Below are 12,149 nucleotides of genomic sequence, written 5' to 3' on the forward strand. Positions count from 1 at the left end.
AGACCCATGTTAGGCCTACCACGCCTTAGTTAAAGGCCCCCTCAGTGTGCACTAATTCCATTAGCATGCACTAAGATTTAGTAAAAAGGCCTCCTAGAGAGGCATAATCGAATGAGGTGCCCAAGTTTTCCTGAAGGCGTCCTCGCAGGACATCCCCGCGAAGGGGTGGGGAAACCCGTATTATCGAAACAAGATTGGCGGCCAGCTTTCATTTCGATAATACGGTCGGGGACGCCCAAATCTCTACGTTTAGGTCGACCTTAGGGATGGTCAACATAAATGTTGAGGTGGTCGACCTTAGAGAAGGTCGTCCCCGGTTTTCGGCCATAATGGAAACAGAGGACACCCATCTCAAAAATGACCAAATCCAACTCATTTGGTCGTGGGAGGAGCCAGCATTTGTAGTGCATTGGTCCCCCTGACATGCCAGGACACCAACCGGGCACCCTAGGGGGCACTGCAGTGGACTAACTGATGCACTAACTGAATGGAAAAAGCCCTTCCCTTACCGATCCCTTAGCGATTCGGAAAGGAACAGGCATGCATGAAGGAAACTGCATGCAAATGAGCTGCTCAATGTTAGCTCATTTGCACACGATTTCCTTCCTAAGGAGGGGAAGCCAGTGCAGAGCAGCCAAGCGTTATGCATGGCTGCTCTGCGCATGCCACAGACGGCTTCATACACACAGATAAGCTGCGTGTATAATAGCTGTCTACAACCTTAAAAAAAATACAAGTCCAGGTGCTTGTCAGGGACATCTTTTTTTTTTTTTTTAGTATGGGCCAAGGATGTCCAAGTGTTAGGTGCCTCCCTGTTGTGGGCAGTTGAGGATGTCCAAGATGTTGATGTTTCTGTGAGAAGGATATCCATGTCTTAGCTATGCCTCCAACACCCCCTTTATTTATTTATTTGGATTTTGGATCACAAGTAGCAGCAGTGGGATTTAAACTGGCCACCTCTGGGTTGCAAGACCAGTGCTCTAACCTCTAGGCCACTCCTCCACTCCACTCCCTTGAATTTTGGCCATCCCTGTGGGGGGGGGGGGGCAGTTTAGGATGTCCAAAATGTTTGAAAGAAGGACATCCACGCCTTTGCTATGCCTCTGCTGACACACACACAGCTCCCCCCCCCCCCCCCCCCCCCCCCCAGGGACCTGCATGCTGCTGCGGTGGACCTGAGTATGATATTTGAGGCTGGCAAAAAATGTTTTTAAAGTTGTTTTTTTAAGGTTGGGGGGGGGGGTTAGTCACCACTGGGGGAGTCAGGGGAGTTCATTCCTGATTCCCTCCGGTGGTCATCTGGTCAGTTCAGGCACCTTTTTGAGGCTTGGTCATAAGAAAAAATAGACCAAGTAAAGTCGGCCAAGTGCTCATCAGGGACGCCCTTCTTTTTTCCATTATCGCTTGAGGACGCCCATATGTTAGGCATGCCCCAGTCCTGCCTTCGCTACGTCTCCAACACGCCCCCGGGAACTTTGGTCGTCCCCGTGACAGGAAGCAGTTGGGGGGCGCCCAAAATTGGATTTTGATTTTGCCGATTTGGGCGACCCTGAGAGAAGGGTGCCCATCTTTCGACACAAATCGGGAGATAGGCATTCTTCTCTTTCGAAAATAAGCCTGCTAGTGAGCTTAGGAACAGTATAAGACCAGCATTTTCACCTCCAACAAATATATATACAGATTCTGAAAATTTCATATAGCTTCCATACAAAATATGAGCACTTCAGTCTTAGATGTATTTTTTCACACAAGAATATAATTTAACTGATACCTGTAGGACAGGGGTTCTCTACCCAGTCCTGGGGACACACCCAACCAGTCGGGTTTTCAGAGTATCCATAATGAATATGCATAAAATAGATTTGCATAAATGGAAATAGTGCATGCAAATATATCTCAGGTATATTTATTGTGAGCATCCTGAAAACCTAACTGTCTAGGTGTGTTCCAAGGACTAGGTTGAGAACCCCTCCTCTAGTGTTACTAATTAACATATAACAGTGCAAATAATCCGCCTCCCCACCCCCTCCCCACACACACACACTCTCTCTCTCTCTCTCTTGGCATTCTATTAACGTTAAAGCAGAGTATGCCAGGGCAGGGCTCTAGCAAATGTAACATTTTCATATTTCTCAAGCATGAAGGGCAGTATTCAGCTGAGATCTGGCTGAAGGACAATGGGAATGTGCAAATACTTTTGCTTGCAAAGATAAGATGAGAAAGAGGGAGAGAGCCAGGGAAAGAAATTGTGGGGTGGGGGTGTGGGTGGGGGGCAAGAGAACTTAGGTGAAGACCAGTGGTATAGAGGTAGATATCAAGTAAGAGATTTCTAAAGAAACCAACATTTACAAAGACATTTATTTTGTAATGAAATAAAATGCTGTAGAGGTACATGATTCCATGAGTACTTGGAAAATTAATATTTAACAACTGTATCTGGGAATGTATAACCTATATACTAAGCTACCTTCTGTTAACACAGCAGTTAATATGTGCTAATAGTTAACACTGTGTCTTGATTTTGAGTATGTCCTAATTTCTGTATTAACAGATAATGCAGAACGGGGTGATTATGCCTAACAGATAGGCAGAGGGAGTTGCCATGCAGTAACCTGTTAACTCAGGAGACAGCATGGTGCAATTGAGATTTAGCTCACAACTTTGTTCAGTTACCTACAGGTATAATAGGCATTTCCCTGTCCCTGGAGGGCTTACAATCTAAGGGGTCCTTTTACTAAGTTGCACTAGGTGCCAAAACGCACCTAACACAGCAAAATGGAGTTCTGTGGGAAGCAGTGGTGTAGCCAGACCTGACATTTTGGCTGGTCCCAGAGCTAATATGGGGGGGGGGGGGGGGGGGGGGAAGAGATTTTATCTTCCTTTTATGTTTTTAAAAAGCCAGCAGTGGCAGTGATTCTCATATGGAAGGAAGGGGGGAGATGCCAGAACTCGGCCTGGTGGGAGAGGGGGCAGCATCTCAGCCCTGCCTCAGGCAGCATCTTGCCTTGGGCCACTCCTGGCTGGCCTTTTTAAGAGATGGCCCAACAGTATCAGCCCGCAGTTTGACAGCCTGATATCTCCAGGTGGTAAAATAACCCAGTGGACACTGCAATTCACATTATAGTGTTTATATAGTAATGACTGATTTACATGCATTTGCATGTTGTGCATCTCATTACTATGTAGCCCTTGGTGCCATAGTTATTGCTACATTATGGTAATTTAATTTGCATTAGTGTCCTTTAATATACGTTAATGGGTAAATAATATGACTTAGAGAACTAATATAGCTTGATAACTCCTCCCCCCCTCCCCAACTGTTCAATATCCCTTCCTAAGATAAACATACAAATTACACTTACAATAAGGATGTCTTTAACTTTTCAAGTTCTACATAAATGGGCAGGGAGTAAAACTTCACTATGTTGGAAAGGATGTGAAATAATTAAGATATTTAAAAATATGAGTTGGGAATATAAAAAAGCCCCACTCCCAACTTAGAGCCCCACCCTACATAAGTAATGCCATACTGGGAAAAGACCAAAGGCCCATCAAACCCAGCATCCTGTCCCCGACATCGGCCAATCCAGGTCGCTTCCCAAACGTACAAACATTCTATATGTTATTCCCAAAATTGTGGATTTTTCCAAGTCCATTTAGTAGCAGTCTATGGACTTGTCCTTTAGGAAACCGTCCAAACCCTTTTTAAACTCTGCCAAGCTAACCGCCTTTACCACGTTCTCCGGCAACGAATTCCAGAGTTTAATTACGCGTTGGGTGAAGAAACATTTTCTATTTGTTTTAAATGTACTACAGTGCAGTTTCATCGCATACCCCCTAGTCCTACTATTTTTGGAAAGCGTGAACAGACACTTCACATCCACCACTCCACTCATTATTTTATATATCTCTATCATGTCACCCTGAATGACACTCCCACTAGAGCCCCCCCCAATGATATTCCTCCCACCCTGATGACATCCATGCCATTCCCACCCATGGTAGGGTTACCTTATGGCTCCAGAAAAAAAAGAGGACTGAATGAGACAGTCCGGGTTTTACTTCCATTGAAAGTAATAGAAGTCAAATCTGGACTGGCTCAATCTGTCCTCCTTTATCTGGAGCCATATGGTAACCCTATACCCGTCCTAAAGACTTCCCTTATCATCGAAATCCCCCCTTTTCCCCCCCAGCCTCCCTTAGTAGGATTACCATTTGGCTCCAGAAAAAGGAGGACAGATTAAGCCAGTTCAGGTTTTATTTCCATTGCTTTCAATTGAAGTAAAATCTGGACTGGCTCAATCTAGCCTCTTTTTTTCTGGAGCCATATGGTGTTCCATAGGCCCCTTCCAGGCATACTCTAGTGAGTTGGGAGCTGTAGCAGTCCCCAGTAGCTCCTGCTTCCTGTGGCATCAGGGTGACCCTACTGGTAGCCTTGTGGTACTACCACTATCAGTAAAGCTGCCGTCTAAGGGGCCCGGGTCAATACCCCTTGCTGCTACCACTGCTGTACCTTTGGACCTGCAGCAGTACTCAAAAGAAGCACCAGTAACAATACTGCAGATCCTTTGAGCTCATGTGCTCATAAAGGCCCTGCTAATCTCACCCTCTCACATTCCACTGCATCAGAGGTTACTGTTGCTTCTGTGATTGTTGCTGCAAACCAGGACCTAAGGCAATGGAGAGAACAATGTAGGCAGCAGCAGAAGGGAGTGGAGGGTTTGGTCTGGACCCTATGATGTTACGATCCCCCTCCTTCTACTGCTCCTGAAGGTGCTTACTTGGCTGTGGTAACCCTGGCTTGGGCCTTGGGTGATCCATTTCATATTAATAATAATATCAAAACTATGCTTATAGTGTTGCTTTGATTATTGCTCCAAGATAAAGTACCTGAAGAGATTTGCACCAGTTTTATTTCCCCCTGTGGGTGCTTTGCAAGGTAAAATAATGTTCATCATTTTGAAAATAAGTAACTACTTTCCAAGGAAGGTCTCCAACTAATGCAGATAAAGTGCATGGCTTACAAACCAATGTGCATATTCAACCCATTGAAAAGGCTTTAAATATTACCTTCCTTTTGATGAAATGACTGAACTACAGTGAAGAATTTGATAGACTGAGGAAGAATTGTGCAATAAAAATCTTATGTAATGAGTGCTTTGCAGCTTTTGCCCTATCCTGAAATAAAAAGTCTCTGGGAGCAAAGGTCTTACGAAACATTTTGTACAAGTTGTTTGCATTTTTTTCTTATTGTGTAACTTAGGTCTTTCATTATTTATCCAACTGCTTTGCTGGCTTTATATAACAAATTAAATTGCGTGCTTATCATGTGATCACTAAAGAGTTGCCGCCTTACTGGATTCTGCTGCTACATGTATATTGGCAATTCACTGGTTGCAAAGATCAACGAACTTTATACTATAGTTCAAAATTGCTTGTACTGACTTTCTGCTTTGATAAGAAAGCATTTGCACACCTTTACTCTCTCATATACTCTCTTCCCTTCTTCTCTTCAAAAAAATAGATCCAGAAGAATCTAGTAATGGGCAAGATCATGGTCTTTAAATTGGAAAGAATAAAGGATGGTAAGTTTAAAGGATAAAGAGAAATTCTAGAACCTTCTCTCCATAAGTGCTTATTAGGGATAGGGCAGTACATTGAGATCATACAGCAGTAATTATTGCATACTGTTCAGTGTACACGAGAAAATGCCATTTTAGAGGCATAGAAGAATGTAAACTACCTTTAAAGTGGTTTAACCAAGCTCAACCCAACCACTAGGCAAAACTAGGTGGTTGCCTGGGGCAGCAGCTTGTGGGGGAAAGCAAAGAGCAGGTGCAGTCAAACAAAACAATATTTCCACATTTATGCAAAGAACCATCAGTTCACACTTTTACCTGCAGAAAGGGTGGGCAGTTTTCAACTAGCCCTTATACCTAGGTAAATGTTTTTTTTTTCCCATTATTATTTGTGTGTGTGATACATGCATATATAAACAAAACAAAATGTAATATTTAAAAGTATGATGTCTTAGAGGCAGGGGGATGGTTAATTGAATGGGGAGGGGCCATGAGGGCTCAAGGTTCCCCTTGGGTGCCCAGTGTCCTTGCCCCAGCCCTAGGTTTAAATACAGCAAATGAATACACCAGATGAAGCTAAGGAAAATTGTCTTCATTGACTCTGGAACACTACTTTTCTTTTGAAAGTGTAGGAGAGTGTGATAGATTATGAGAAAGAAAGCAACGAGAATCAGTCATTAGGCAGTTGGTTCATCCATTCAGAAGTCTGAAAATAGGCAGTAGCAAATAACTATTTGAGGGTGCTGGGTAAATATTGTATATTCTATTCTGAGATTGGAAAGTGGTTCCTTGGGAGCAGGGTCACAAATTCTGCAAAAGCCCTTGGCACTAAACAAGACTCAACAAGGCCAGCACGCATGAACAAGGCCTGCAGTATTCTGCCCCCCTCTGTCCTTCCTGCTTCGAAGGGGGGCAGGATGTAGCAGACCTTGAGCCACACAGGTGCTCAAGACCCTGCACCAGCCAGGCTGTGTCTTGTTTAATGAAGCAAATTGCTGCACTGATGCCACAGTGGTTGGCCTGGCTCTAGTGATGTCACATACTGCCACAACCACTTCCAGTTCCCCCGTGTCCTTCCTGTTTACTGCAGAGCTGGAGGAGATGGGCAGAATACCAACTTCCCCCACCTTTGACCTAGCCCAGCTGGCACAGAAATTTATTTATTTTTATTTATTTGTTGCATTTGTACCCCACATTTTCCCACCTATTTGCAGGCTCAATGTGGCTTACATAGCACCATGAAGTGTAAGCCGCCTCCGGTGATGAAACAAATACAGAGTGATGTGGTAGAGAATGAGATGTATGTGTTACAGACACATAATAGAATCGAGAGAAGAAGAGTTGTTTAATGTTCGTTGCAGGTTATGGTTTCGTTGTGTTGCTGAGTCCAGGTACTTAAGTTGGATCAGTAAGGTATGCCTTCTCGAACAGGTCGGTCTTTAGTGATTTCTGGAAGTTGAGGTGGTCGTGTATTGCTAAGGCCACTTTTTAACCCAGTTTGGTAAAAAGGCCGCTTTGTGGTTGTTAATCTAAACTTATTATTTCTGTGATTTGTCATTGTTTTGTTCAGCTGTAACAGTCCACTGTTTTCCCTGATGCAATCCTGTTTAGCACCACAAAATGCTGGCCACGTCGGAATGGGGGTGTTTTGATGAACAGATAAGTTTTGCTAATAAAGGCAGAGGTGTCTCTCTTTGATTTCCTACTGGCTATTGCTCTTTAGCAAATAAATTGTTTGCATCTATTCTCTTTACTAAACTTAATTTTCCAGCTATTTTTCTGTCCTAACTTACCTGGATAATTATCTGGTATCAGCGCTGAATATCAGCCATGCCCAAATAAGATCTGACTCTATCTTGAACCACCCTGGCACTATCCACTGGGAGACCAGTAATGATTTTCAGTGACATTATCTGCAAGATGCAGCTCAAAGTCAGTGGCTGATCCCAGTGTACAGTACTTACTCATGCTGGAAGTGCTACTGAATATTGGACCTTATCTATTTGGCAACAATTGTAAGCCTTTAAATGAATAACTTATCTATTTAGTTTAGACCTGCTGAATAGCATGGTGAAGAAACAGCCTCATAATTCATGTCCTGGGCTGAGAACTAGAGAAGCCTGGCACAAATTCCACTCCCACCCCTTGTAATCTTGGGCAACTTACTTGATTCTCCATTGCTTTAGGTACCTCCCCCTCCTTCCATGCATTCCTCAACCCATCTTGGTTAAGATGTACTGCTAAGGGCCAGCCTGCCAATTAAGGAAAATGCCCCTTAACTGGCAGGCCTATACCTAGTGGTACTTTGAATGCACTGCTAGTGATAAGGTGTTTTTGAAAGATGACAGCGCCAAAGGCAGGAGCAACCGAGTATTGATTTGGGGAAAGAGCTGTGCAGGGCCCACTTGGAGGGGATGGGGGGTGCTTTGGGATTCACTGTGGTCATCAGGAATTCCTGGGTTGGGCCACAATGCTGAAAATTCCAGCAATAAAACAAACAACACCCACCTCATACCACAGAAATAGCACAGAAACATAGCCCTCCAATGCTCAGAGCTAATGGCATTCAAATCTTGTGCGTGCTGTGAGACTGAAAGTAAGGGGGGAAAAAACGTGTCTGGAGCATGCGCACAAGAGTTTTGCGGTAAGCACAGCTCGTGCACATGCCCAGGCAATTCTGTAAGTGAAGCACACATTGGCACCGTTCTTCTGCACCTTTAAATATAAGCTTTTCAAAAGCATTTTTTTTAAACTTGAAAGGCGTATATTTAAGTGCAGAAAACAGGCACCAATGTGTGCTTTCATTTTCAGGTTTGCTTGGACTCGCACACATTTGTTTCTCAGTACCAGTGCTTAGAGGCTTGCATGAGTTTCCTTCCTCTTCCAAAAAGAAAAATAAATAAATAAATCAAAACTGGCAGATTTTAAACAAAAAATCCTCTCTTCAATCCCCACAATGCCAGCTCTGAGTTGGCAGTAGGTTTCCAGCATTAAGAGCAGAGTTTGTTTGCTCTTCTCTGAGCATTGGGAGGGAATAGCAAATGATCTCATTAACATCTGTTTGACTACATTTAAATACAATTTGCAGCCATATTTGGTGCACACTTTCTTGCGCTAAAACCCTCTGAACATTCTGTCTAGATTAATGTTGGTGCTAATCCAATGCTAATTGGCTGTAATACCGATGGTCTAATACATCGGTGCCTTGGATAGGTGTGGGGATTTAGGGCCATCTATGCCATACGGAATTTCTTTTTTTGGGTGTGTAGGGGGGAGGGCTTCCAGGCCCGCTTGGTCATATGGAATTAAGGGGGAAATTCTTCTTTTTCCCCCTTTCTCTTAAAGTTTGAGCCAATCCCTATATAAAAGATTTCTGTGGCAGGTTATCGTGGTGTGCGCCATTTTCTCTGCCCGCACACATTTTTTAATGCCACGATAATATGCATCAGACGAGAAACAGGATAAGAACAAAAACATTCTGCAGAGAACAGAAGCAGCAAAATGCAGAGACGGCCAGGGCAGTGGTGTAGCTAGGGGGGCACAGGGGGAACAGTTGCTCAACCAAACAGATTTTAGGAGAAAGCGGTGCCTATGCCACTAACATTTCCTCCCAGTTGTTGCCTTCTTCAGTTCGCGGCAGCCTGGAGAAACCATGAGCTTCCCTTCTCCTCGTTGACTAACTCGCACTGCTGCCTCCCCGACTTGGTTGCAACAAAATGAAGCCATGCACTGGGCCACAGCCCTATGTGAACCACAGCCGCTTCTGCTGATTTCCCTCCTCCACCCCCCCCCCCCCCCAAGATGTAACATCCTGTTTGTGAGGGGGTGGAGTGGAGGAAGGAAACTGGCAGTGGTATGCATAGGTCTATGGCCTCACACAGGGCTTCATTTTTGTTGCAGCTAAGTTGGGAAGGCAGCGGCATGAACAAGGAGCTTGACATCAAAAACTTGAAGCCATTAGGTAGGTCTCCCTTTCCCTCTTCTCCGCACAGCCATTACCCAAAACAAAACAAGCAAATCTAGGATCTGCTCTATTCAAGTTGTCATTTTTTTTTAATGGTTGGTAGCATTTTTATTTGATCTCACTTATATTTTTAAACATGCTGGCTTGTGTATCATATGGATGTACACAAAGGAAGAACTGGTTTCATCGGTTAGAGTAGTAATTAGTTCTACATTTTAATTCATTGTGTCTTTTGGAGAGGCTGGTTGTAGGGACTCCCTGTATTTGTGCAGATAATGTTTTTTTTTTTCACCTGAAGTACCTGATTCTCAAAACATGATGTCTGTTTTGGTGGCCAGCAATTGGACTTACTATTTATAAGCACAATTTAAAAAAGAAACATCTATTAGGTTGAAACCTGGGAGCATTTAACATCTTTTTTTTTCCTGTGCCTACATCAAAAGAAAAAGATGGCATGTGGGAACTTGCTCTTTTTGTTTTGTGGATTGCAGTGGTATATTATAAAAATACACTTGCCTTTTTTATTACTACTATTTTGCAGAGAGCTATTGAATAATGAGGGAAGGGCTTCCTTCATGCAGAAGTTCTGTCCAGTCAGTCTAAATGTGCCACCTGTCCAATCAGACTAAATGTACCACCAGTTCAGCACCCTTTTAGGTTTATTCAATAGAAAATAAATCTGTTGGCTCAGGTTGCTTATTATGTGAATATTCATATCACTGTTTCATGATTGCTAACAAGTATTACATATTAAAGGCATTTGCTTTAAACTTTGTTTTAATTCATTTATCCAGTCTTTACATGCATATGGTATTGTTTTTTAAACCCAAAGGTAAATCCTAATGGTGGTTGAACAATTAGGTATAAACTGTGTTGTTTCTGATTTTACTTGTTTTGGAGTGCGTTGGGTCCTGCTGATCTATACATCTGCTGTCTGGAATTTTGGAAGATGGAAATAAGGAACTAAAAATTAAATTTTGGATGTACTCTGTAGAAGTTGTTGTTTACTTTTGCAGTGTGTGCATGGATACCTGTTCTGGTGTGTGCATATAATATTATTTGAATAACTGTCTTTAGTTATGGCTATGATTTCTGAACATGCAGCATCATTAAAGGACAAACTTTTAAATGCCCAGTTGGGTATATATAAGTACATAAGTACATAAGTACATAAGTAGTGCCATACTGGGAAAGACCAAAGGTCCATCTAGCCCAGCATCCTGTCACCGACAGTGGCCAATCCAGGTCAAGGGCACCTGGCACGCTCCCCAAACGTAAAAACATTCCAGACAAGTTATACCTAAAAATGCGGAATTTTTCCAAGTCCATTTAATAGCGGTCTATGGACTTGTCCTTTAGGAATCTATCTAACCCCTTTTTAAACTCCGTCAAGCTAACCGCCCGTACCACGTTCTCCGGCAACGAATTCCAGAGTCTAATTACACGTTGGGTGAAGAAAAATTTTCTCCGATTCGTTTTAAATTTACCACACTGTAGCTTCAACTCATGCCCTCTAGTCCTAGTATTTTTGGATAGCGTGAACAGTCGCTTCACATCCACCCGATCCATTCCACTCATTATTTTATACACTTCTATCATATCTCCCCTCAGCCGTCTCTTCTCCAAGCTGAAAAGCCCTAGCCTTCTCAGCCTCTCTTCATAGGAAAGTCGTCCCATCCCCACTATCATTTTCGTCGCCCTTCGCTGTACCTTTTCCAATTCTACTATATCTTTTTTGAGATACGGAGACCAGTACTGAACACAATACTCCAGGTGCGGTCGCACCATGGAGCGATACAACGGCATTATAACATCCGCACACCTGGACTCCATACCCTTCCTAATAACACCCAACATTCTATTCGCTTTCCTAGCCGCAGCAGCACACTGAGCAGAAGGTTTCAGCGTATCATCGACGACGACACCCAGATCCCTTTCTTGATCCGTAACTCCTAACGCGGAACCTTGCAAGACGTAGCTATAATTCGGGTTCCTCTTACCCACATGCATCACTTTGCACTTGTCAACATTGAACTTCATCTGCCACTTGCACGCCCATTCTCCCAGTCTCGCAAGGTCCTCCTGTAATCGTTCACATTCCTCCTGCGACTTGACGACCCTGAATAATTTTGTGTCATCGGCGAATTTAATTACCTCACTAGTTATTCCCATCTCTAGGTCATTTATAAATACATTAAAAAGCAACGGACCCAGCACAGACCCCTGCGGGACCCCACTAACTACCCTCCTCCACTGAGAATACTGGCCACGCAATCCTACTCTCTGCTTCCTATCTTTCAACCAGTTCTTAATCCATAATAATACCCTACCTCCGATTCCATGGCTCTGCAATTTCTTCAGGAGTCTTTCGTGCGGCACTTTGTCAAACGCCTTCTGAAAATCCAGATATACAATATCAACCGGCTCCCCATTGTCCACATGTTTGCTTACCCCCTCAAAAAAATGCATTAGATTGGTGAGGCAAGACTTCCCTTCACTAAATCCGTGCTGACTTTGTCTCATCAGTCCATGTTTTTGTATATGCTCTGCAATTTTATTCTTAATAATAGCCTCCACCATCTTGCCCGGCACCGACGTCAGACTCA

The 12,149-nt window shown here is 43.4% G+C and overlaps 1 long non-coding RNA gene across 1 annotated transcript in view; it reads left to right on the forward strand.

The window, feature by feature from the left end:
* The first annotated feature begins 5,482 nt into the window (after window positions 1-5,482).
* LOC115462372 overlaps window positions 5,483-12,149 on the forward strand; it is a 62,033-nt gene continuing 55,366 nt past the window's right edge. The window contains exon 1 of the long non-coding RNA XR_003940835.1: window positions 5,483-5,585. This is a non-coding gene — a long non-coding RNA (uncharacterized LOC115462372). The remainder of the gene's footprint in view (window positions 5,586-12,149) is intronic.

The sequence above is a fragment of the Microcaecilia unicolor genome, chromosome 2, assembly GCF_901765095.1.
Source record: "Microcaecilia unicolor chromosome 2, aMicUni1.1, whole genome shotgun sequence".
NCBI classification, from domain to species: Eukaryota; Metazoa; Chordata; class Amphibia; order Gymnophiona; family Siphonopidae; genus Microcaecilia; species Microcaecilia unicolor.